The 26,032-nt window shown below is 40.1% G+C and overlaps 1 protein-coding gene and 1 pseudogene across 10 annotated transcripts in view; both read right to left on the bottom strand.

Moving 5' to 3' along the window:
• GRM8 (glutamate metabotropic receptor 8) overlaps positions 1 to 26,032 on the bottom strand; it is a 913,479-nt gene that overhangs the window by 428,207 nt on the left and 459,240 nt on the right. The gene's annotated exons all lie outside the window — the stretch shown is intronic.
• LOC100345495 (protein SET-like) lies at positions 1,837 to 3,163 on the bottom strand (annotated as a pseudogene).

Below are 26,032 nucleotides of genomic sequence, written 5' to 3' on the forward strand. Positions count from 1 at the left end.
TCCATCTAGTAGCACTACCACATTGGGGATTATGGCTCCAACACACAAGCTTGGGGGAAATACATTCAGTCCAGAACATTGGTCATCAAACTTTATTGGGCCTGAGAATCAATTGAGGAGATACAGGAAAAATGCAGGTCACCTATCCTGCATCAGTTGCAATTCTGATTCATTCCATATGGGAGTTGGCCAGCAAATGCTATCAAAAGAAGTGTAGGGAATTGCGATTCAACAGGTATTTTGGCCACGTTGTGAGAAACCCTGCTCCAGGTTAGCTTTGGGCAGCGGAATAGTTTGGAATTCCCTAAGCTACATTAGAGTAGTAACAGGGTTCAGACTGCACTATGAATGCTGAGTCAGAAGCAAGAGATGCCAGCTGAGACACATCTCAAACAAATGCCAGTCAAATGGTGCTTGGTGTGAGTAATGGCTACACACTCCCTGTCCAATTCTCACACCCACCTGCACATCCATTGCCTTTGGGAAACTATATTTGAGTCATGGCTAGTATCCTCATATTTAATCTAAAGATGAGTTCTTAAGACAGACTACATGAGGAGCAGTATTCAGGAACTGACTCCCAGCTGGGGAAACCCAGCTGCGGCCTTGTCTGGTCAGTCTGGCCAAAGAGTCTACACTGTCAGAAGACATCCTTCCAATGTGCTTTCAAGGGAAAGCTTCCTGATATCAGAAGCAAATCTATGAAGGACTATGGTTAAGTGTATGTAATATATTTTCAATGTATTAGTTCATTTTATCTTCTGTGCTAATTAAAAATGAAGAGAAACTGATGGTTCAAGCAAAGCTATAACAACATTCAGAAAAAAGTTACAAGGAGATTGGATAATTCAATTGCCCTAAAGATAATGTACTTTAGTCAGATAAAACCCCGAATGTATGGGATTCAATAAAATTAACTGATGGGGCTTAAATTTTGAAACACTGAAATCATAAGCTTGTTCAACAGCTTCAAAACATTTTTCAATCCAGACATAATAATGATTTTTAAAATCTCGATTCTGGGACACTGGCACTGTGACATAGCTATTTAAACCACCACCTGCATCACAGGCATCCCATATGGGGCTGGTTCAAGGTCCAGCTGCTCCACTTCTGATCCAGCTCCCTGCTAATGTACCTGGGAAAGCAGTGGAAGATGATACAAGTGCTTGAGCCCCTGCACCCACGTGGGGGACCTGAAAGAAGCCCCTGGTTCCTGGCAATGGCCTGGCCCAGTCCTGGCTATTGTAGCCACTTGGGGAGTGAAGTAGCAGATGCAAGACTTTTGTCTCTTCTGTCTCTATCTCTAACTCTGCCTTTCAAGTAAATAAAACTTTAAATAAAAAATAAAATCTCAGTTCTACCTAACACACAACAAGAAACAGAATTGTAACTCTAAGAACATTATTTTTTTTGTGTACACATTTAGTTTTATTGTAACAAAGCAACTTGTACACTTTTAACGTTTAAAACTGAGCATCTTTCTTTTCCAGTGAAACAAAAAGAAAATTTAAAAATAAACAGGGACAAAATTACAATAGAGAATGTCAATTCCAAATAAGATCCTACAGGTTCTGCTGATTCTCCCATCGAGTGGCAGTGCTCAAGTCATCATTAGGAGAGAATTTTATTTAAAAGTGTCACCTTCAACTGCAAGGATGTCCGTTAAACATCACAATTAAACATGCCAAAGGAGAAGCCATGTTGTCAAAATGCCCACTTAACCCACCCAAACATCTCAAACCCACCCTTTGCTGACCTTCTATAACCCCATTTTTTTAAGTTTTTTTTTTCTTTTTTTAAAGAGAAAGTAGACAGATACATGTTGGTAAATGCTAACTGTCCGTATTCACATAGAGACACAGTGTAATCTCTGAGCCCAATATACAGAGAAAGGAGGAGAAAAGCTAGAATTCTATGCACTACTACACAGGGGCCTGGCACCCTCCAGCTTCCAGCAGAGCCGGGAGCAGGAGGGTTTCTTTTTCCCGCAGAGCACGGTGGTGTTGATTCCATACAGTTTTTGTCGAGACGAGAGGGATAAAATGAATTTGGAACAGAAAGGGGTAGAGATTCTTTTCCCATTGTATTCTGCTTCAGGTATTTTCCCCACAACAAGGTGAGAACCATGGTGTAGAGAAAAGAGACCTCAAAAACAGGGAGACTGAGCACAAGAGGGAAAAAAATAAAAAGACGACGGCAATTTGCTCCCAGGGACTGGAGAAAATTAAAAAAAAAAAAAGTTGGAATCCATCAGTGTTTTCTATTAGTCATCTTCCCCTTCATCCTCCTCCCCCTTCTTCCCCTTCATCCTCATCCTCGTCTTCCTCCCTTTCATCCTCGTCGCCTTCCTCATCAATGTCTTCCAACCCTTCTTCTTCTTCATCATCATCATCATCTTCTTCTCCTTCCCCTTCTTCATCATCCATATCAGGAACCAGGTAGTACTGTAATGGATTCGGCCAGATATCATCCTTGATGACCTCTCCTAACTCATCCGCACCCGCGTCAGAATGGTCAGTGAACCAGGTGAAGAAGCTCTCTGGCTCCTTGTGCTGCCTCTTCCTGCTGGCTTTGTTCTGCGTTTGACTTGAACGTTTCATCAAATCCTTTCCAGATTTCCATTTGATTTTGGTGGACTTTGAAGATGGATCACCACTCTCATTCAGATGAAATTCTTTGGAGAGAACTTTATTTTCAAAGTAAGGATTTTCATCAAAATAAAAATCTATTCTATAACCTGATTTAATATCTTCAAATTCTGTCACTTCCACTCTGGTCAGATAATGCAGCGCCTCTTCATCCTCCTCCCCAAGCAGTGCAGACACTTGTGGATGGCTGACAAATGTTGTTACCCAAAAATTTGGGATTTTGGCGATCAGTTCTGACCTCTTCTGAAAAAATGGTTGGCGGAGTTTGTTATATTTCTGTTCTACTTTCAAAATCTCCTCACTGGCTTGTTCATTAAGTCTGTCTATTTGTACTTCATCAATATGTTCAATTGCTTCTTGTTGTTCTTTTTCTCCGGTCAACAAAGCCCGAGAGGCCGATGTGTCCACTGGCCTCGGGCCAGGAGCTGCTCTTGGCTTCTTCGTGTGAGGAAGGAGCAAAGACGGGCGCTTGGGGGCCATGCTCCCAGGAAACGCTGACCCCAGCGCTGGGCAGGAGGAAGCTGAGGACCCATTATTATTATTTTTAACATGTATATTTCCCTACAAAAGTTCAAGTTGTCTTTAAATACAAATATTGCTGTTTCAATTAAAAGAAAAAAGTATACCTTCAAAGAGTTGTTTATTGTTAAATTATTTATAAGCTGGATTTGCACAAGCTATGTTTTAGATAAGGTAAAAAAAAATAAAAAAGTATAATTCCTACAGGCCACTCCTCTGGAACAGTAAGGTTCTCCCCTTCAGCAGTTGAAATTGCCCCTATTGATGATTCTGGTGAAATGTTCCTGGGTGAACGTGGAACTCAGGAAGTGTAACCAAAAAAATCGATTAGCCAAGTTCCAAGTACCTAGTAACTTATCACCAGCATGTTGTTAATCAGTGTGACAAGCATAAAAACGTTTGAAATGAGAAGTGATTATGTATTGTTGAAATTAAATTGAATATCTGTATCTATTTAACTTCTTTGAAATCATGAAGTTTTCCAAAGATTAAGGTTTATTATAGATTTCGGTCTCAGGTGATTTCTAAGTACTGGTCTCAAAATGTGATTTGGCATAAAAATAAATTTTTTCAGGAAAACAAGAATTATATATGCTTGATCCTATCTATGTATCCTAACAGCCTCTCCAAAACTTTAGGAAATAAATTCAAAGGACAGTTTGCTGTTTGAAAGAAAACAAATTTAAAATGAATACACTTCTCTCCTCTAAAGCATGCATGCATATATGCTCACCTCCAGCTAGAACACTTGTTGGATATCTAGATATCATATACTAAGACTGATGAATGACAGTAGAAGCAAGAAAAAAAGTTGAGAGCATCATCCTGTATTTTTTAAAACATTTCTTTCTGGGGTCAGCTTATACCATTTTGAGCAAAAGCATCGTGTAATCATTTGTTTAACATGAATAAATTATATAAATAGCTAAGCTGAGGGGCTGACTTTATGGCCGCCTATGACACCGCCATCCCATATGTGCACTGGTTCATGCCCTGGTTGCTCCCCTTCTGATCTAGCTCCCTGTTAATGGCCAGGGAAAAACAGCAGAAGATGGCGCCTGCCACCCACATGGGAGACCTGGAAGAAGCTCCTGGCCAAGTCCTGCTGTTGTGGCCATCTTGGGAGTGAACCAGCTGATAAAAGATTCTCTCTCTCTCTTTCTCTCTCTCTCTCAAATAAATAAATAAATCTTTAAAAGAAGCCTAAGCTTAATTTTATATTACTAAAATTCCCAGAAAGTGAAATATACTTTTCCTAGAATTTCATTTCTTGGCCAGAATTATGTCTTATCAAAAATTAAGCAAAAAAGCTATAGTAGGATCACAGGCTTGTATATTCGTTGAATATAATAAAAATAGCATATTTAAACATTAGGGAAATAAATACCAAAAAGCAAAAAAGAAGAAAGAAATTCCACGGGAGTGCTACCAGAAGAAGGATGGTACCTGATAGTAATCCTCACTGCACTGGGAAGCAGATACCTGGCTTACGTTGGGTCATGTCATTAAGCTACCTCCCATGTCACTTCTACAAAGTTCAAATTCCATGACATGGTCCACAACAGCTGGAAAGAGCTGCCCTCAGTCTCTCCCTCCACTCTCTACTACATGTGGTTCTTCCCCAGGCTCACCACCCCTTGTCTCCTCCTCGCTCAGACCAGCATCTATTCAACTCCACAAGTACACCAAGCTTCATCCTGGTATCAGGTGCTCTGTCGGGTTTCCACACTCTGCCTCACGTTCACCTCATCTTTCAGGTCTTAGACAATGCTACCCCTTTAGTCCTAGCCTTACCCCTACTCTTAATTATGTGCCTCATACTCTTCTCAAACATGCTCTACTTCCCCACTGAAACATTTATCAATGTGTAAGAGTACATATTTGTGCAATTATTTCTCTTTCCCTCATTAGACCATATGACTTCTGAGTTTCTAGGAGTTATACAAAATGAGAGTTTAGTAAAGTCTAAATAAATGATGCTAAACTAATGAAGTCAAAGTTCTGATACTAATTATGTTGGCTTAGACAAGTCATGCAACTTCTGAGCTTGATTTTCTTCTCTACTAATGTGAATAATGACCCAATAATTTTATATATTTAACATAGTAGAGAATATTTACAAAAAAACATTTTGCAAATTGCAAAGTGTGACTGAAATGTAAAGTATCTTTGTTGCATCAATATTTTAAACCAAAGAACTGCTTAATTGATCATTATAGTCTTCATTTAGTTGTTTTAACACTAAATGAGGAATTTTTAAAATCTCAAGTATTATGAAAAATTGTGCATGGATTTAAAACATTTTTGAACCAACTAACACTTATATTATAGTTCCATTTCCCAGAAACTTTGAGGTTCCTTCATATTCAGAAACAATTCACATTTAGTACTAATAAAGCTTAGTATTTAAGGAAAATTATAGACTTTGAATAACCAAGAATGATTCTTTGTAATTTACAGCTAAAGTTGATGGTACATTAGTCTATCAAAATTTTGATTAACACTGCTTCCTTTAAAACATCTTGTGCTTAGATGTCATATAAGAAGAAATCAATTGGTTTGACTTAATTGTTCTTTTATGTGGACTATTTCAGCAACCTAGAAAATAATATATGGTACATGCCACTTTATAATTCAAATATGCCTTGACATTAACAACTATGTCATGACAATGAAAGCTGTAAAAATACTTTATACACCAAGAAGATATAAGTGACCAATCCTAAGTGGACTTGCTGTCTGCATTAATTTTCAAAAGGTGGAAATCCATTTATGCTGATCTCTCCACAGTTCTTACTTCATTCCCTCCCCAATGGCAAGGTGATAGAATCTCTGTCCAGAGCACTTATCAGAACAAAAGAAGCCAACCAAGTGCCATCTGGAACACGACTATGGCCTCCTCTTTTCTCACCTTAACCTCCTGGCCCAAGGGGCCCAGACAACAGACGATTTGTGATGCTAAAAGAATTTACTCCTGCCTGGATATTTCAGAGATTTGACTCCTGTCAGGTATTGCAACAAAGTCAAGTGATTTCAATTTACCAGGCAAGGACAAGAAATGGTTTCAGGAAAAACCAAGGTGATGAACTATTGAGCATTCAGTTCATTAGCTGTCATCCATCTTGACATCTTCATCTTTCAAGCACTACTGCAGAAAATCAAAGACCTGTAGTCCTTCCCTTAAAAAAATCTGAGAAGGAAGCCATATCCTCTCAGAGTTAAAGGGACCGTGAAGGCTATTTCAAATGGATTATGAAAGATAACCAGTGACTCAAAATGAAAATGTTGATAGATACTCAATCGTAAACACTACGCGTTCCCTAAACATTATAATCTTAAAAACAACCACTAAAACCACGTACTACGTATTCTGCTGAAATATTTTAGCTTATTCTGTTTTGATGCTTTCCTCATTTTAATCCACAGTGCTATACAAACAACTGACCTTTTAGAAATCCACCCTAAAAAAGAAGTAGAAACCCAAGGGGAAAAAAAGTGTTTTCCTAAAAATCTCAGCCAATAGAGCATGGACAGTAATATCCAGTGACAGATCCATTTTAGTAATATCACTTTTCTTCTTTTGTTTCTCTGCTCTGCTTGTTCAGCATTGAGGACTGAAACTCTAGTTTTCCTGCAATTATATGCAGTTTCCTGGAATTACAGAGTAATATAAGCAACCAAAGGCATTAAAGAAGGGGTTCATAGCCTTCCCCAGCTAATAGCCCTTGCACAGGGGAAGAAAACTTGAAGTTCTTGAAGATCCTGAGAGATAAGGTGAGACAAATTCTATGCTCTTCTATTTCCCACATACTGTTTTATTATTGCTAAAAGGCACTGTATGTTACATTGAATTATTACCCTTCTGGAAATACTCAATGAATATTCCACCAGATTCGCTGATAATAACAAACTAAAACAAAGACACTCTCTGTCTTCCCCTCCTGAATTCTCTATGTAAAACATCTAGGTCAGGTTGTGACAGATAATGTTAATTTGCATCTAGTATCTTGTAGCAACTGGGCCATAGACCCTAAAACATTACCAAGATCCCTCAGAAGACTCTATGGTCTTAAGTTACTGAAGGAAAACTGAGGAACCATCTAGATGTGTGCTTTGCCCATCAGAGACCAGAAGCAAGGGAGTTGGTAGACTGACCCTGAAAGCACCATTTGGTATCTGAGAAGGTGCCTACACCTAAAAAGTAATTCCAAGGTTTTTGGCCTTAAATTCTCTGATATACTCACATTGTTAAAATTCTGGTTGTCTACCAACACCACCACTGCCACCACACACATTCCTGGCCAGAAACTGTACCAGGCACTTTGCATAGGCATCTCATGAAACACACACAATTATATGAGATCATCATTTCTATTTTCAAATGACAGGTTAAAAAAATCCAGAGACAGGTATGTTCTATGTTTTTGGCTACACACAGAAGAGTTCATAGAACAGTAGCTACAGAATCTCTTGGGAGCTTGTTAGAAATACAACTCTCAGTCCCAACCCCCAGACAGCTAAATAGGAATCCATATTCTAATACAATATCCAGATGATTTATATGCACGTGAATACTGAGAAATGCTGTCCATGGTAAATAGAATCACTCAAATACGAACTCGGATGCCTCCAGTTCAAAGATCAAGATACTAAAATAATCAGCTCCTCCCGATGACAAAATGACACCTCACAAATGAAAACAATTGAGTTCATTTACACTTCGGCACAATGTTTTCATTAGCTGACAAATTCTGACACTAAGAATTATACATTTTGGAAGAGGAAAGTGAATCAAAGAGGTAGAGATCCCATCAAGAAGTAGGAAAGAACTCTTGGGAAAGAAAACTGGGTTAGAAACACACTTCATATATTGCAGTTTGGCTAAGTACTAAGAGTGGACTCCTACCAGAACTATCTCAGCTCATATGAAGTAAGCCTGACTTCAGATAACTTTTCTGAAAAGTTCAAGAGTGCTTGGTTGGATTATGTACAAGACCACTTCCTTGTGAGCCAAGAGTTTCACACCCTATGAATAAGGAACCAGAAACATTCCTTTGTATAAGGTACATACTTATTCTTCAGGTTTTGAGTTGGACAATCAGCTGAATATTGAGCTTTCTAGAGATATTAATGACTTCACTAAATCTAATAGAGGGAAATATCTATATGAGAGAAATGTTTTAAAATGCAATGTTGGGTTTTGTTCTCCCAATATATATGATAAATCAAATTACACTGAATAACCAAGTATCCATCTGGGAACTCTATTAATGACACTCAAGCCTGTCAAGTAATTAAAACACATTATTCTATGCAAATTAGCAACTGATTTTGAAAACCATTTCCCTTTATCTTAAGTCAGTTAAATAGTTTTGCTACAGTCTTATTATTTACACATCAAATTTTCCAAGACTATTTTTTTATGCCCAGAATATACAAGTAAACTGTAAGTCACTTGTATTTTGGATGACAAATTATTTGATTTAATTTTCTTTCATTAAAAAGTAATTGGATTTTTTTTTCACCTTTTGCTAAAGTATTTTAGTAAGTGATTTTTATCGTATCCACTCTAAAATAATTTTCAGCACTGCATTTTCAGCTCTTCTTGGAGAGTTTAGTGTTATTTTTAATTTTTTTTTTATTGTTCATTACATTGTGTTGTTATAACCATGCAGCTCAAGAAGAAATCCATGTTCAGTCAATATCTATGCCTTTGGGCTCCTTTGTCTTCAAAAATGAGATTTTTGGCCAAATGTTTTTGCATAAAAACTTCTCCACATTCCAGATCATAGCATGACTTACTAACGAATACATTTACACCAAGGAAATAAGGGAGCTTTGTGCAAGTTTCTAGCATATGAATTAAATTAAATATAAGGCAACTCATTTTTGAAAGGAAGATGATAATTTTCCAACAAAATTTCATTTTCAGAGTGGAAAGCACACACTAATTTTATGTCACAGATGAGTTTAGATCTTCTGTTTTTGTAATCAATATTAGTTACATTACCCCAGGCCCTATCAGAGGAAGATCTGAAAACTTAATAAAGAAGATGTATTTCATTTTGCGTAAGTAGTTGTGTATGTGAAGATTAAATATCCTGGCAGCGCCTAAAAATGAAGTCCTTTATTTTCTGTACTAGAATAATGTATGCATTAGCATTGTGACAGCTTTGAAATCTCATAATTGAGCCTTAATATGTGTCATGTGATTCACTTTCAGGCCCTGAAATCCACTGAGTAATATTCTGGTCATTTCTTCCTACATAACAAATTTCCCCAAAATGCCATGACTTAGGACAAGTACCATCTCATACTTTATTATAATTGTGCATATCAAGAATTCAGGAAGAGCCTGTCGAAACCAGTCTTGAGTGTCAAGTGGCACCGACAGTGTCATTTGGTGTTGTTCAGCCAGAGCTGGAGGCTGGGCTGCTCCCGAGAGTCCAGGCCAGCTTCGTGTGTGTTTCTGGACACTGGGCGGCATGGTTATTGGACTGGCTCAGCTGGGCAGTGACTGTGCCACCTCATGGACCCTCTGCCGTATGAGGGCCTCAGCTGCTGAAGTTAACACACCAGGCAGCTTAGTGTTCCCAGGGAAACTGCTATAAATGAGCTGGGCAGAGATATAAGGCTTCTCAGAGCTTAGGATCAGAAGTTGCAGGATGCCACTTCCACTCCATGCATTGACTCAAGGGACTGAGTCCCAGGGCAGAAAAAAAAATGGACAGTAGGTAAAAACCAATGAAATTTGAATGAAATATGACCCTTAGTTAAAATTTTAAGAAAAACTAAATTTTAAAAAGGAGACAGGAAGAATAAATGGGATCCTTAATACAGGATTAAAAAGGCAGCTCCTACATCTTCACTGGCAGCATAGATGCCATCCACATCATTTAACACTTGAAGATTCATTGCCAAACATAAAGAACACAATGATTTGTAGAAAAACTTTATGGCTTCTGTCTGTATTGACATGGAGGAGGGTAAGAGTTTGGCCTAACAGTTGCATCCCACATCAGAGAGCCTGGCTGCATTTCAGGGGCTTGGCTGCAGCTCCCTGCTAACACAGGCCCTGAGATGCACAGTGATGGCTCCACTGACTGGACCCCAGCCATCCACATGGGAGACCTAGATTAAGTTCCTGGCTCTAGTCCCAGCCATTAATTATGGGCATCAGCAGATGCGACTGAGTCTCTATTCCTTTCTTTCAATAAATGAATTTTTAAAAAGAAAGAACAGGAATAAAGAAGAAAAGAGAATACTCTCTGAAGACAACAAAAGGTTCTAAAGGGCAAGAGGAAAGTGCCAAGGCACAGCCAGACACACACCCAGGACAGCCTCACGCAGAAGGAACAGGAGGGAAAATGAGAAAGCGGGGTCCAAAGCGATGTTGAAGAGGCCACAAGACCCTGAACACCAGGACGGGCCTCTGTCATCTGTTGATCTGACCCTGGAAACAAGTGATCTATATTACAAACTGCTAAAGATAAGAAGCACTCCACGTCCTACCCTTGAGACCTATGACACTGGAATTAAGTTGTGAATCAGCTGAATTTAAAATAAGGGACTACCAAGACACTGTGGCAAAAACCTAAATGAAAGATCTCAGTAAACAAGACCCCAGCAGAAAGAGCAGGCCATCAAAGAAGGAGGCACCTTTCTCTGAAGGGAGGAAGTAACCTCCACTGTAATATGGCCTTTACTAAACAAGTTCAGAGTTGGTGAACTCAAGGGGCTTCCATAGCCTTGACAGCTCCTGGCAAAAGCCTTGGGTGATTACTGACATCATAAGTAAGAGTGTCAATTGTTAAATCAACAATGAGAATCACTGTACACCTGCTCCCCACGTAGGATCTCTGTCCTTAATGTGTTTTACTATGAGAGTTAACGATAACACTACTACTTGAACAGTATTCTATATCTTGTGCGGTTGTGTGGGTGCAGTCTGTTGAAATCTTTGCTTAGTATATACTAAGTTGATCTTCTGTATATAAAGATAATTGAAAATGAAAAAAATAAAAGTAAAAAAATAAAATAAGGGACTATCGTAGATAAACTGGGTCAGCTCAATCTAATCACAGGGTCCTGAAACGGGGAAGACCAAGGCAAGACAGCCAGAACCAGAGAGAGGGCAGCACAGGCTCACTTGGGGGCTGGCTCTGTGGCATAGCACGTAAAGCCACCACCTGGGATGCCAATATCCCACATCAGTATCAATTCCTGTCCTGGTTGCTCTACTTCCAATCCAGCTCCCAGCTACTGTGCCTGGGAAAAGCAGCAGCAGATGGCCTCAGTGTCTGAAACTCTGCACCCAAGTGGGATACCAGGATGAGGCACCTGGCTCCTGGTTTGGGCCTGGCTCAGCCCTGGCTGTTGTGGCCATCTGGGGAGTGAACCAGCTGATGGAAGATCTCTCTCTCTCTCTGCCTCTCCTCTAACTCTGAATTTCAAAGTAAATAAATGAAACTTACAAATTTAAAAAAAAAAAAAGAAAGACTGTCTTGGTCACTGCTGGCTTTGAAGACAGAAGGTGGCCATGAGCCAGGGAATGCTGGCAGCTCTGCAGCTGGGAACGGCAGGAGAACAGATCCTCTCCTGGAGCCCCCAGAAAAGAACACAGCCCTGCTGACACTGCGACTTTAGCCCAGTGAGACTCATCACAAGCATCCAACTTCCAGAAGTGTAAAATAATACATTATTGTTGTTTTAAGGCACTCAGTTCATGGTGATTTATCACAGCCACAATAGCAAACTAACACAACTGTGGAAAATGTACTGGGGGCTTGGGAGAGGGAAAAACAAAAGTGCTTAACTTGCCAGTGTTTGTTCAAGAATGATAAAACTGAGAGTTACAAATACATGGTAAAGAAGGTAACTAACCCCAACATATAATGCTTGGCATTCCCCAAAGCAGGTTCACAGCAAAGGCTGTCTGCATAGTGTTTGGGATATCAGCCTCCTAATTCATTCATTGTCAATTAGTAGATCTGGACTTGAGCAACTGGCATGCTAACTGGTGCATAGTAGAAGCTCAATCAGGAGGAAATTCATTACATAAACTAAATAGGGCTACAAAGTAACAAAACCCGTGATCGCATATGGCTTGTGAGATTAGGTGCATTAGCAAAGGAAGGAAGAGAGAAGGGAGCTAAAATTATTTGGAATAAAAAAAGAAATCAAACTGTGATCCAAGTGAAAATGCTAATATATTTCCAGTGAGACATTTTTAACCATTGACGAAGCTTCTGCGTTTCAGCTGGGTCTTTGCAACATCTCGCAGAACTGCATGGCAAAGATACAGCTGAACACCCACCAGCTGAAGCCGGGCTGTGATTGCTCTGGCAAACACATAGCCCAAAGTAAATATTGTCTTGCACAAAGATGTGAGGGGGTGGATTAGGCATTGTAATTACCATTTGCTGCGTATCTGGCATTCCTTTTAAAGATTTAATCATTTAGATGAGACTTAGTATCACTAAAAAAGAAGTCAATATTTCTGTGAGCCGAGGAGGGAACAGCACTGATGTTTTCCTTCTGCTCAGCTGTTCCATGTTCCTGCAAAGACAACTTCACCTGCTAGTTATTTATTCAAGACAACACAGATAAAGAGTCATGAGCTATAACTGCCTTCAGTTCATTTTCTTTCTGAATACACTATGTTCTCATATATTATTGATCGGAAAGTGATATTTAAACAGGATGGCAATTTATAAAATTGCACAATAACCTTGTTGCATCATCTTAATTAATTTTACAACCAATGCTCACCCAGTGTCCTTTGTGGTATATCTAATGTATTTACACAGATTAACAACAGCCAAGTCTCTCTCTGGTAGCAGCTTTCAGATAAGGACTTCTGTTAATCTTCTCCTTGTCAATTGGCATCTACGAATGTAAATTGCTTTAATCTGAGTTCCTGGCACTGAGCATTTGTAGAACATTATGAGACACTGCTTAACATACCATTGCCTTGAGGTAGCACCCCTAAATTATAGTGCATGGAAGTTCACTTGGAATTACTAAAATTCAGATTCCCCAGTCATTTCAGAGAGATTCGAATTATTTATGTTCAAGTTGGGGTCTATGTGTCTATAATTTCAACAGAATTCAAAGAGACTTAGCCACAGGGTCACGGGTATGAAACTGAATCTTTCAAACACACATCTTGTCCCTCAAATTTAGTCCCATACACACATTTGTCCCTCAAATCCTCTGTTTTAATCCCCAAGCCCTATGTACATGATCTCTAAAGTCTTTACAATAATCTTGAGAGGGAAAGGGTTAGGTAACCTGCTTTCTTAGCTCAGGCTGCTGTAGCACAATACCACAGACTGCTTTAACAGATGTTTTCTTGTGGTTCTGTATGCTGATGATCAACTATCATGGGATCAGCATGGCTAGTTTCTGGTGAGGGCTCTTTCTGGCTTACACATGGCTGTCTTCCCACTGTGTGTTCACATGGATTTTCTCTAGTAAATATATGATGAGAAAGAGCTCTTTTATTCTTATCCAAAACCATTGGATTAGGATCCCACCCTTATTAATTGCTTAATCTTAATTATTTGCTATAAGTTCTACCACCCAATACAGCTGCATTGGAGTTTAGAAGTTCATCATGTGAATCTGAGATGCAGGGCTGCTGGGGATGGCACAATTCAATCCATAGCACTTGCTTATTACAATTACTAAGTGGAATCCAGAGCTTGAAATCAAATTAACTTATGGAAAATAATAGTTCAAGACAGGAATTTCAAGCCACTTATTTAAAAAGGTATCAGAAAAGGTGTAAGTGGTTGCATTTGCCTCTGCAATTAGCTGTTATCCAACTTCTCTTCCAGTTCTAGGAGTCTTAGCTTGGCCTGGGACGACTTTGTCTTGTACTTTTTCTTACCCCAAAGTACCCAAAGTACTGAAAATAGAGTACAGTTATCAGCATATTTCCAATTCACAATCTGCGTATAAATGAGTCATTCATTCCTAAACTGGCTTTATAGATCATGGTCTGATGAGGAAACAAGGTGTAAAGGAAGAAAACACAAACACATTTGTGCCATCTCATATCAACACCCAAGCAAGATCATATAGAAAGCATGTACTTAAGAAATAACCTGTTATAAATTCACTAATATTTTCATTTTCCTTGGAAACTTCTACATACAAATAAGCACACATTACCCCCCCCCCAAAAGTGTTATTCATAAAAGATAGTGAAGTGAAAGGAATCCTTTAAAAAGAAGCAACCAAAGCCTCCCTGTGAGGACAAGTTCCCCTCCTTGTGTTTGAAGTGTATAAATCATGTAAGGGTAGGCATGTGCTGGAGAGAGGGCTATGTTAGTGATGAGGCCCTTAGAGAAATGCAGGGAGGGGTGGGTACAGTGGTTAAGGTTCCCTAGGACACTGGCATCCCACATTGGACTGCCTGTGTTAAGTTCTTGCTCCTCCACTTCCAGTCTACCTCCTGCTGCAGAACTCCCTGGGAAGCAACAGGACATGGCTCAAGCACTTGAGTCCTTGACACTCACCTGGCAGGCCCAATTGAGTTCTGAGCTCCTGGCTTCAGACTGGTGCCGCTCTGTTACAGACAGCTGGGGAGTCAACTAGTGGATAAAAGATTACTTTCTCTCTCTCTTTCAAATGAAATAAAAATAATTTTTTAAAAAAGATAAAGATAGGGAAGGAGATAGGATGAAAATGATAAGAAAGACAGATTGGTATAGGGTATATTATCATCACTGGCTCTTCTATGGAAAACTGGGCATGGAAATGATTAATTTATCTCCTATTGTATTCCCAGCACCATACATTTTAGATCATAGATACACATGTGATAAAAATCTTGAGGGTTGCATATATAATTAGGGCTCAGAAAGACCAATTAAGTTCCCCAAATCACATAGATATTAAATGCAGCGAGCCTCAGAGAAGGTAGGTATGATATTTTAGATTTAGTCTGGGAAAGAAACTTCAGAAATCTATTAAAGTCAAAATAAGGTTCCTTCAATCAAAAATTTAACTACACAAGAAGTAACTCAGAGGCATGGGCACTGAACAACATGTCAACTGCAAGTTCTCATTTAAGGTGATAAAATCATTTGCTCCCACAAATCATCACGTAGTGTGACCCTGAATGTAATGGCACCCTATCTTTAAGAAGTTGTGACTATGCAACAAGGCACAAGGGAAACCTTGCTTTGTGAATGATACAGCCCAATAAGCTCTGCTGTTCCAAGGAAACAACATTATCTGTATTGAGTTTTCCAGTAAGCCTAGAACCTTTTAATTCTGGAATTGTACAGTATGGCAGATTTTTACATAGCTGACATTCAAAAATTCAATAAGAGGGTTTACTGCATTGACATTAACACTATGACATTTGATTTTCCTATTATTTATTAATAAAAATATCAAAAGCACAAATGTGCCATACAGAGGAAAAAAGGAAGAGTAAACAAAGTTTATTTATTTAAAAGGCAGAGTGACAGAAGGATAGACAGATCATCCACCCATTGGTTCACTCCCCAAAGACCACGACAGCCAGGTGTGGATGAGGCTAAATCTAGGAGCCAGGAAGTCCATACTTATCTCCCTCATGGGTGGCAGGAACCTGGTGCATTAACAGGGAGCTGGATTTGAGGCACTCCAGCCAGGACTTGAACAAATACTCCAGTATGGGATACTGATAATACAAGTGGCAGCTTAACTTGCTGCATTACAATGCCAGTCCCAATATTTTATCTATGAAAGAGAGGGAGAACTCTATAGATTATTGGGTCAATTCTTACATATTACCCAATGTAACAAGGCCAGAATCAAAACACTGTTCTTAGTCTGGTATTTTTCCTACTCTACTACAACAAAAATTCAAGAAACCATCTTCTGTACTTGCTAAAGATAATTGTAAGAAATAAAGATGTGACTCATAGCTATTCCTAAAATTATCTTTACACAATTAACATGTAGCATTCTTTATTTTTTAAACATTATGTAGGATGTCAGATTTCTTAAAGAAAATCATGTCAATTGATAGATTCTCTGAGTGCGAAATGTGAAAGATACTATCTGTGCTTCATCTAATATATCCCAAGCCTCATTTTCTATGCAATATAAGGAACTAGAATGTAGGGGTAAGCAACTGCTAATAAATTAGTTCTTTAGTCAACTCTAGCTTTCTCCAGTTTTTATGTCGGTGTGCCAGAATTATTTTTATGCTCTTAAGTCCACAATGAACCTCCCAGGATTATACAGGTAGATAATATATGAAGGATAACAATGAAAATGACAAGTGTTCCGTATATCTAAAGCTGTGCAGCAAAACAATACAAACCTAATGATTAACAACAGCAAACTATTTTGTCTATGAATCTGCAATCTGAGTAGGACTTACAGGGGAAATCTCATTCCTGTTCCACTCAGCATCAGTTGGGGCACCTTCAGGTTTCAGGGCTGGAGTCAACTGATGCCTCAAACAGCTAGGGCTGGACGGTTGGGAACCCTGGAACATTTCTCTATGTAATCTCTCCACATAATCTCTCCCACATGATGTCTTCAGGATAGCCATCCTCTTTATATGGTGGTCTAGGGCTCTCAAGACATGCATCCAGCACAAAGACCCATGGAGGACCCATATTGCTTCTTATGACTCCGCTCAGAAGATATACAGCATTGCATTTTTTTTTTTTATACAGGCAGAGTGGACAGTGAGAGAGACAGAGAGAAAGGTCCTCCTTTTGCCATTGGTTCACCCTCCAATGGCCGCTGCGGCTGGCGTGCTGCGGCCGGCGCACCGCGTTGATCTGATGGCAGGAGCCAGGTGCTTCTCCTGGTCTCCCATGGGGTGCAGGGCCCAAGCACTTGGGCCATCCTCCACTGCACTCCCTGGCCACAGCAGAGAGCTGGCCTGGAAGAGGGGCAACTGGGACAGAATCCGGGGCCCCGACCAGGACTAGAACCCGTTGTGCCAGCGCCGCAAGGTGGAGGATTAGCCTAGTGAGCCGCGGCGCCGGCTAGCATTGCTTCTGTTTTGGTTAGAAGCCATCCCCGAGCCAAGAGGAGAGAACATGAACCTCACCCCTAATGGAGAAGTATCAACCACACATTAGATGAAAAGACCATGTGGGACAGAAATATTGATGGACTCATGTTTGAAAATTACAATCTGTACATATATCTTTCCAGTAAAGGAACAGGGACAATATCACTGTGAAAGGTTTGAAACCTAAAGACATCTTTCCTGCCCACTCAAAACTCAGTGAATCAGAAAAGAATTATAGCAACCAATATTAAATTGGTTTCCCAGTTCCCTTCTCTGGGAAGCATCCACACTCAATCCTCTAACCCTAATGTCCACATATCATCCAGATCTTTCCAGTAATGAGCCTCCTGATACGTCTGTTTGCCCAAATGGTTGTAACCTCCCCATTCATGTTCAGGCATGGCTACCTGACTCATCAAGACCCAGTAAAAACCCATGCCTTTTTACTGTAGCAAGGAAAAAGATGTTACAATTGGAAGAAAGCCAATGAAAGAAGGGGAGACGGAAAAGACAAAGGACAGTGAGATGAGAGCAGGTGAAAGGAGGAGGAGTGTAAGAGGCTAGAGTACCACCACAGGTGTAAGGCCTTGGATGCTCCCCTTACCTAAGTCAGCTCCACCTTAGGTTCAATGTACCACCACTATATGCTCACACTAAACTCCCTTATTTGCCACTCATCGAAGATAATGATATCAATTTTAAATATATAAGGCTTTAGAGAAAGATAAATATATACACAGAAACACACACAGACATAAATCATGCCAGAAACCAGGCTTCCTTTCTCTAGAAGGGGCCTCTGCAAGGCTGGCCCACATGAGGCTCACCTGCTCATTCCATGACCCAGGGCCTCTAGCAGACTACCACAGTAAAGAAGAAAACAAAACCTTCCATCATCCATGGTTACATACTAAGGATCCAAATCTAACAAAACACCAGTAACTGATGATGAAGTGAAAAGCTAGTACCAAATCCAGCATGCACTATCTCCAACGATCTGACTCCCTCATCCTGTGAAGGCCAGTCAAGTAACATCACTGTTAACATAAAGAGGATGCAAGAAAAGGAGGTGACAAGCAGTACTGGTGCTCCTCTGTGTGACACATCCTTTTTCTAAAACCTGGGATGGAGGTCTACATTTATAAAATATTCCATCAATCAAAAAACTATTTTCTCTGATAGTCTGACTTTGAAGAAAAATGTAGATTCTGGCAAAAATCAACTTACTTCTTTTAGGATTTATTAGAAACTCAGGGTGACAGAAAGAGGGAGAGAGAAATATACAGAGTAAGACAGAAACATGGATAGACCATGCATCTGCTGCTTCACTCCCTAAATGGCCACAGCAGCCAAACGTGAACAGGCAAGGCTGAAGTCAGGAGCCAGGAACTTCAACCTGGCCTCTCCACATAATGGTAGGGGCTCAAGTACTTGGATCATCTTCCATTGTCTTCCCAGGTGCATTAGCAGGAAGCTGGATAGAAGGGAAGTGGCCAGGCCTCAAAGCAGACCTCCAATGTAAGATGCAGGCAACCCAATCAAAGTTTAACTTAACTTGCTACATCAGAATAATGGCTCCCAATCAATTTATTGGTAAACTTCTTGGAGTAAAGTCAGGTCTTTTGAACAAAATTGTATTTAAAATGCTGACCAATCATCATAGGGATCAGCCCAAAACTAAAATACTCAACAAGGTAAATAGTATCTACTTTTAAAATAAATATTTAAATGTATAAAAATAAAAACATGTAAGGATAACTATATTACACAAAGAGTCACACACACACACACAAACACACACCCTGATTCAAAACTTAGTTGCACAGGCTGTACTATGTGAGGAGTAAGTCACATGATACTAGATTTTGCAAATATAGCACTTGAAAATGCTTTTAATATTCTCAAACACTCTCAATACACTTAATATCTCTAAGAAGGTATACTCCTTTTTATTTTTCAAGTAGAAAAACCACCATAACTCAAGAATACGGAAAAGGGCTATAAGCAATAATCAAATCTCAAAATGTCAATTTCACTCATATACAGAGTACAAAAAATGTAATGCATATAAGAAGGTTCATTAAACATTGCAATTTGGTACAAAAGAAAATCTTATCTTTCCAGTTCAGTTCCATAAACAGATTTACTCTAAGCACTTTCTTTGTTTTTTCCTCTTGTTATGGAGGACTAGGATAATTCAATTAGGCATACAAGTTACTTGTTATGTTTACTGAATGCCACCCTGCCCCTGGCACCCAATGACCCTTCAACCTACTGAGACAGAAGCATCTAGAGTCTTAGGGGTCATTGCCGTCTTCTAAGCTGAACTTTGATCTAATGATATCTAAGCAAATAAAAACAAAATGCTACACTCTGACGTGTAGCTCAAAGATGTCACAGACCATGCTGGCCATGCTGCCAAGCATCAGTGATACTTAGAAACAAGTAGACAGAAGGGCTAGAGCAAGGCACTCACCAGGGCAGGGAGGAGCAGCTCAGATGGAGAAGTGCTATGGGCCAGCATATGCCATCCACAAGCAAGGATGAAACCAGAAAGGGCTCCATAAGGTGCCATCCGCAGCTGCACACCTGTGACTATGAACATCAGCCCTTCCATCCCATAGAGACCACCCTGCTCTTCCAGGCAGCCACCCACCTCTGCTCCTCCAATTGTCCCCAGTATCTACAGTCTCTGTGGGCATTATAGCTCTCATGCAATAAATACTTACTGGGCACTCTTTTTAGAGCAGTAAGAATATTCTGCCCCATGGAGGTAGAAAGAGAATAAAATAAAGCTACTAAGAAAAATACATAGTATATTAGAGAATGCTTGCTAAGTGCTAAGGAGAAAAAAATAAAGCAAGAAATGTGGCGAGAAAATGTCAGGTGTGGGAGGTTACAATTTTAGAGAGAAAGGCTTGGGAGGAACACCCTGAGATGACACTGGAACAAAATCCTGGGGGAAGAAAGGAGTGAAGAGAGTATTATAGGCAGAAGAGGCCAGTGCAAAGGCCCTGAAAAGTATATGGGTGATGGACTAGGTATTCACAGGAAAGCAAAGAAGCCAGTGTAGCTGAAGTAGAAGGGCAGAGGTGGGAGAAGCAGGAGAGGAAGTCCAAGAATCCAGATCAAGTCTATTATAGAAAGGATTTTACTCTGAGTCAGGAAGCCATTGAAGGGTTTTCCACAATGGCTGGAATGATCTAACAGGAGCACACTGGCTTCCAAGTTGAGAAATGAGTGATGTGGAGCAAAGGCAGAATCAGACAGAGCAGCTGGAGCTATTTCACTGACCCAAGAGTGGGGTAATGGTGGCTTAGGGCAGAGGGATAGCTCTGGAGAGGTGACAAGAAGTCAGTTTAGGGGTATATATTTTAGGTGCAGCCAACAGGATTTGCCAGATATCAAATATGAAATGCAATGAGAATATAAGTTATGTAAGTGAAATAAGAGAAATCTGGAACCCTATAAACTTGAAAGAATGCAGTTATCTAAAGAAAGATGGGGAAGTGGACCTTGAGAAATATACTTGGAGAGGGACCATCAGGATCCTGCATTCAGAAAGGTTCAGTATGAGAAAACTTCTAGGTGAAGCCTGATGGGAAACCCTAGGTGAAGCCTTTCTGGTCATCATGTTAACTCATAGCTCTATAAATTAGGAATATAAACTTGATAAAACTCAGCATATCTAGGGAATTTGAAGTGATGGGAGTGACTGAGACAAACACAAAGCTCTCCTGGCATCCAGGACCCAGTCCCACACTATAAGGGAAGCTTTGGAGTTGGCAATTTCACAAAACACTGATATCAGGCAAAGCCACTGCAACCATGATAGATGAAGACAAAAATGAGACCATTCCATCACGAGATCTAAACACGGGCAAAACATGAACATTGTTCAGAGAGACAAGAACTATCCTCCTATCCTGTCTAATTAGTGACTGTTGTTGCTTAACTAGTTACAATTTTTGCCTCACTCTAGTCAACATCTCTTCCTTATAGATGTGATTTATTGAGACACCCAGTAATTGAATTGTCTGGCAGCCCAGAGTGAACCCTCAGCTCCTCAGACTCTCCTAAGCACCTGACAGAACTCCAAATCCTAGAACCATGCTTTCTAACACCATCTTCCCAAAATTCTCCATGGTTCCCCATCACAGCAAATCATTAACCCAACTTGTTCAACTGTAGATGTGATTGAAGGGCATCAACATGCTTAAATATACACAAACAATGGAAGAGCTCTAAGGTCTGGGCCCCATTGTATTCCAACACATAAAAGTGAGGGAGATAAAATAGTGCCAGTTGATGAAATTGAGAACAGCCAGCAACGTAGAAGATAAACCAGCAGTATCTCTGTCCTGCAAAGCAAGGAAAGATGAAAATGAACAGCCACACTTAGGGTTTCATGAAGACAAGCAAGTGATTTGATGACTTGGATGTGACTTAGTGACCTTAATGACAACTGAATGGTGAAAACCAAGACTGGTGTAGATCCAGGAGAGAATAAAGAAGAGACTGGACTGGCCAGCGCCGCGGCTCAATAGACTAATCCTCTGCCTAGCGGCACCTGCACACCGGGTTCTAGTCCCGGTTGGGGCGTCGGATTCTGTCCCGGTTGCCCCTCTTCCAGGCCAGCTCTCTGCTGTGGCCAGGGAGTGCAGTGGAGGATGGCCCAAGTACTTGGGCCCTGCACCCCATGGGAGACCAGGATAAGTACCTGGTTCCTGCCATCGGATCAGCGCAGTGCACCAGCCGCAGCACGCAGGCCGCGGCGGCCATTGGAGGGTGAACCAACGGCAAAGGAAGACCTTTCTCTCTGTCTCTCTCTCTCTCACTGTCCACTCTGCCTGTCAAAAAAAAAAAAAAAAGACTGGAGGTGGCATTCATAGACAACTCTGTCAAGATAATGTTGATGAGAAGGAAAGAAAAGGAGGAAATAACTGGAATGTGAAGTAGGATCAAGAAGGGGCTTCATTCAGGTAGAAAAATAGCAATTTTTGTATAATCATTATAGCAGTCCAGTAGAAAGAGAGAAGTTATGATTCAGGAGAGAAAACACCAAGAGTCATGCCCTGGTGTGAATGGGCTAGGCTCTACCTCGAGTCAAAGTGGGAATGGATGACTAATCAGGAGCATGGTAAAGGGAGAAGACAAGTACAAGCAGCATGCAGATCCACTGAGAAAGATGATGATAGCCCTTGGGTTGTGTCCTCCTTATTGCTTCTAGTTCTCAGAAGAAAGGAGAGCAAGTCCTCTGAAGTTCTCAGAAAGTTTTCTCTCAGCCAACAGCCAAGATTGAGGCTCACAGAGGAGGGTCTTCAGGTTAGAGGTTTGATAAGACAGAGAAATAGTGGTCCAGCAGAATAAAAGTTAATAGGATATAGTGAAATACTATGAGATTGCTGAGGAACATAAAGAGCCCCTTTGTGACATAACAGAATATTAATTCATTCATCCATTTTTGTATTCATTCTTTCAGCAATATTTACTGAACATAACCAATCATAAAGCAAGTGTGGAGACAAAGCAATAAACTGCCTCTCACCCTCCAACTTTCCTAAGAATTCCTTGAGGTTCTCTCTTCAGCACCTATTCCTTCTCTCTAAATTCTTTCCTTTTAAGGTGTCATCCAATCCCATATTTTCAAATATAGTATAACGCTACAGTCCTCCCAAATATTTACATTCTTACCAAAACTCTGTAGACCAACCAAACAGAATTATAACAGGAAAATGTTTCCAGTTTTCTAATAGCCACGTTAAAAAAAAGTAAAAAGACACAATTTTATTGAACCTAATATATCTGAAACAGTGTCATTTCAAGAAATTACATTAAGATATTTTGATAATTTCTTATGTTAAGTCTTCAAAATTCAAAGCGTGGTTTATACTGATAGCACATCTCAATTCAAACTTGCCACACTGCAAGTGCTCTGTAGCCATATGTGGTCTTACTGAACACACTACAGCTCTAGACTCTCATCTTCCACTGACGACCAGATGCCTCGGCCTCAGTATCCTGCAAGGACAACGAAAACCTCCCCAAACCAAATTACTGACATCAGCTCAAATCTATTCTGCTTCCTGTCTTTATTTAGCTTATATTTTACATTCCCTCTTATTCTCCATTGAGAATAGGGCCTGAACACTTGCTCCTTGCAATCCCTTCCGTTCCATTCCTGTTATTACAGTCGTTCTCACAATGGTTCATTCCTACCAGGACTACTGCCACAACCTCCTCAGTGGTCTCTCCACTTGTAAGCTCTTTGCATCCTACAGATTCAAAGGTGTCACTCCCCTGCTTAACACCCTCCAATGGTTGCCCTCTGCCAACAGAATAGAGTCCTAACTCCCTAGTCTAGATTAAACAACATGAAAACCCTTCTTCATGACCACACCAAACTACCTTTTACTTTCACTACTTCCTCACTTGTAACAAAAAGTTCAGGAAAATCAAGCTATCTTCTTGAAATGCTTTATCTTTCCTATCTTCTTACTTTCACTTGAATAATTTTAATCCAGCAGTTCTCAATTTTAGTATGCATCAGAATAACCTGGAAGGCTTGTCAAAACACACATCACTGCAAGTTTCTGACAGCAAGTCTGGGGTGGAATCCAAGATTTTACATTTCTAACAAAACTCCTGATGCAGTGACTGCTTCTGGTGTTACACTTTCAAACTCACTGGTTTAACTGCTTAGGAATTTTCTTACACCCCTCACAATTTGTAAACACTATCCTTACTGATTCTAAGTCCATTTTTGCTATAAAAACAAAATAATTTCTCTCTCCTCTGGGCTTCTGTAGCTACTTAGACTTGTCTTGAACCATTATCTACTTTGCATCAGTGCTGATTTCTAAGTGAATATTCCTTATGAGTAATGATATTGATCTACCTCTCTTTGTATCACCCATAGTTACATATATAAGACACTTTAAATTTTTATTGAATTAAAGATTCAGATGACATCAGGAAATTTTTTAAAGATGCATTTATTTATTTGTAGCTCAGAGTTACAGAGAAAGAGATCTTCTACCTGCTTGTTCACTCTCCAAATGTCCAAAACTACCAGGGCTGGGCCAAGCCAAATCTAAGAGCAAAGAACTTCATCCAGGTCTCCAAAGTGTGTGCAAAGACCCAAGAACTTGGGTCATCATCCACTGTTTTGCCAAGCCATTAGAAGGGAGCTGAATGGGAAGTGGGGCAGGCAGGACTTGATGCAAGCCAATATGGGTGCAAGCATTGCAGGCTGCAACATAACCCATTACAGCACACCAGCCCCTCAAGAAATTTTAAAGCTTTCAGAAAAAGATGGTGATTTTTTTTAAGTGGGAAAAATGGCCTCAAAAATTAAGAAGCATACAATTTTAAAAATTCATTTCAAAGTATTGCTAGAAATCTACAATTCGTTTTCAAAATTAAATTCCCTCTTTTTTTTCCCCCTGCACGCAAATATTAAGATCAGGCTTATAGGCAGAATTCTACAGCTATGGACCTTACTTTATTGAATAATTACTGTAAGAAATATCATATCTTAAAATATTTCCAGCCAGTGCATCCTTTTTATTAGCACTCTGTAAATTTCCTGTCACTGTGATATCTGCAGGGAATGCTTGTAAATTAAAAAAATCAACAAAAATATCATTGCAACATTTTTTTCAGCAATCTGCTGTAAAAGATCTGAGTAGAGAAAGTTGAAATACAGGGCTGGAGCTTACATGACTAAAACTTACAGAGAAAACAGTACTATAATTTTGTCTACAGTAGCTACAGGGGTGACTTCTGCTATATGGTGATATCTTCCTTTACATAACTAAGTTTAGAGGCCAAACAGACCACTGACTATATTCCTAATATCTCAGTGCCATGATGTGGATGAACCTGGAAACACTACAGTTCATTCACTGTGAGAGGGGTAACTTCTTGATGCAAGAATTTTGGAATTGAGAGTAAATATACAAAAATGCCATACCCTAAACAGAAGAGTTATGGAATTTTGAAGCCCTTGGACAAGGGCAATGTTACCAAGTTGCGTACCACAGTCTAATTCTTGTTGTAGAGAACACCCGCGAAAGGTACTATCCACGAGAAGGTTCACACAACTTGTCATTGCGCCCTCTAGGACAGAACCTTCTTGAATGGCTCAGCTTGTGGCATTGGAAGAACTGGCATGTCTGTCTTCCTGAGAAAGTCCTCTGACTCCACTCCTGATTCAAAGGCAGTTTTTTGTTTTTGTTTTTGTTTTTGACAGGCAGTGTTAGACAGTGAGAGAGAAAAAGGTCTTCCTTCCATTGGTTCACCCCCAAAATGGCCGCTATGGCTGGCGCACTGTGCTGATCCAAAGCCAGGAGCCAGGTGCTTCCTCCTGCTCTCCCATGTGGGTGCAGGGCCCAAGCACTTGAGCCATCCTCCACTGCCTTCCCGGGCCACAGCAGAGAGCTGGCCTGGAAGAGGAGAAACCGGGACAGAACCAGTGCCCCAACCGGGACTGGAACCTGGAGTACCAGTGCTGTAGGTGGAGGATTAGCCTAGTGAGCTGCGGCGCAGGCTTCAAAGGCAGTTATTTGTAACTTCATGGTACATTTACTCTACGGTAAAGCAAAATAAACTTTCTTTCTCTAAGTAGAAAAATCTTCACTCAAAGGATCTTGAAAATTGACCGAATTACTCACCAAAGAGAAACTAACCCTGTTCTAGAAAGGACAAGAAATACAAATAGGGAAAATTCTGTGTACCACCTCTACAACTACACAGGATATTATCTTTGCTTTTATGGGTGCCTAGGGAACTCTGCCTAAGTTTTACAAAGCCTCTGAACTAAATG

The sequence above is a fragment of the Oryctolagus cuniculus genome, chromosome 3 (genome assembly GCF_964237555.1).
Source record: "Oryctolagus cuniculus chromosome 3, mOryCun1.1, whole genome shotgun sequence".
In the NCBI taxonomy this organism is placed as follows: domain Eukaryota; kingdom Metazoa; phylum Chordata; class Mammalia; order Lagomorpha; family Leporidae; genus Oryctolagus; species Oryctolagus cuniculus.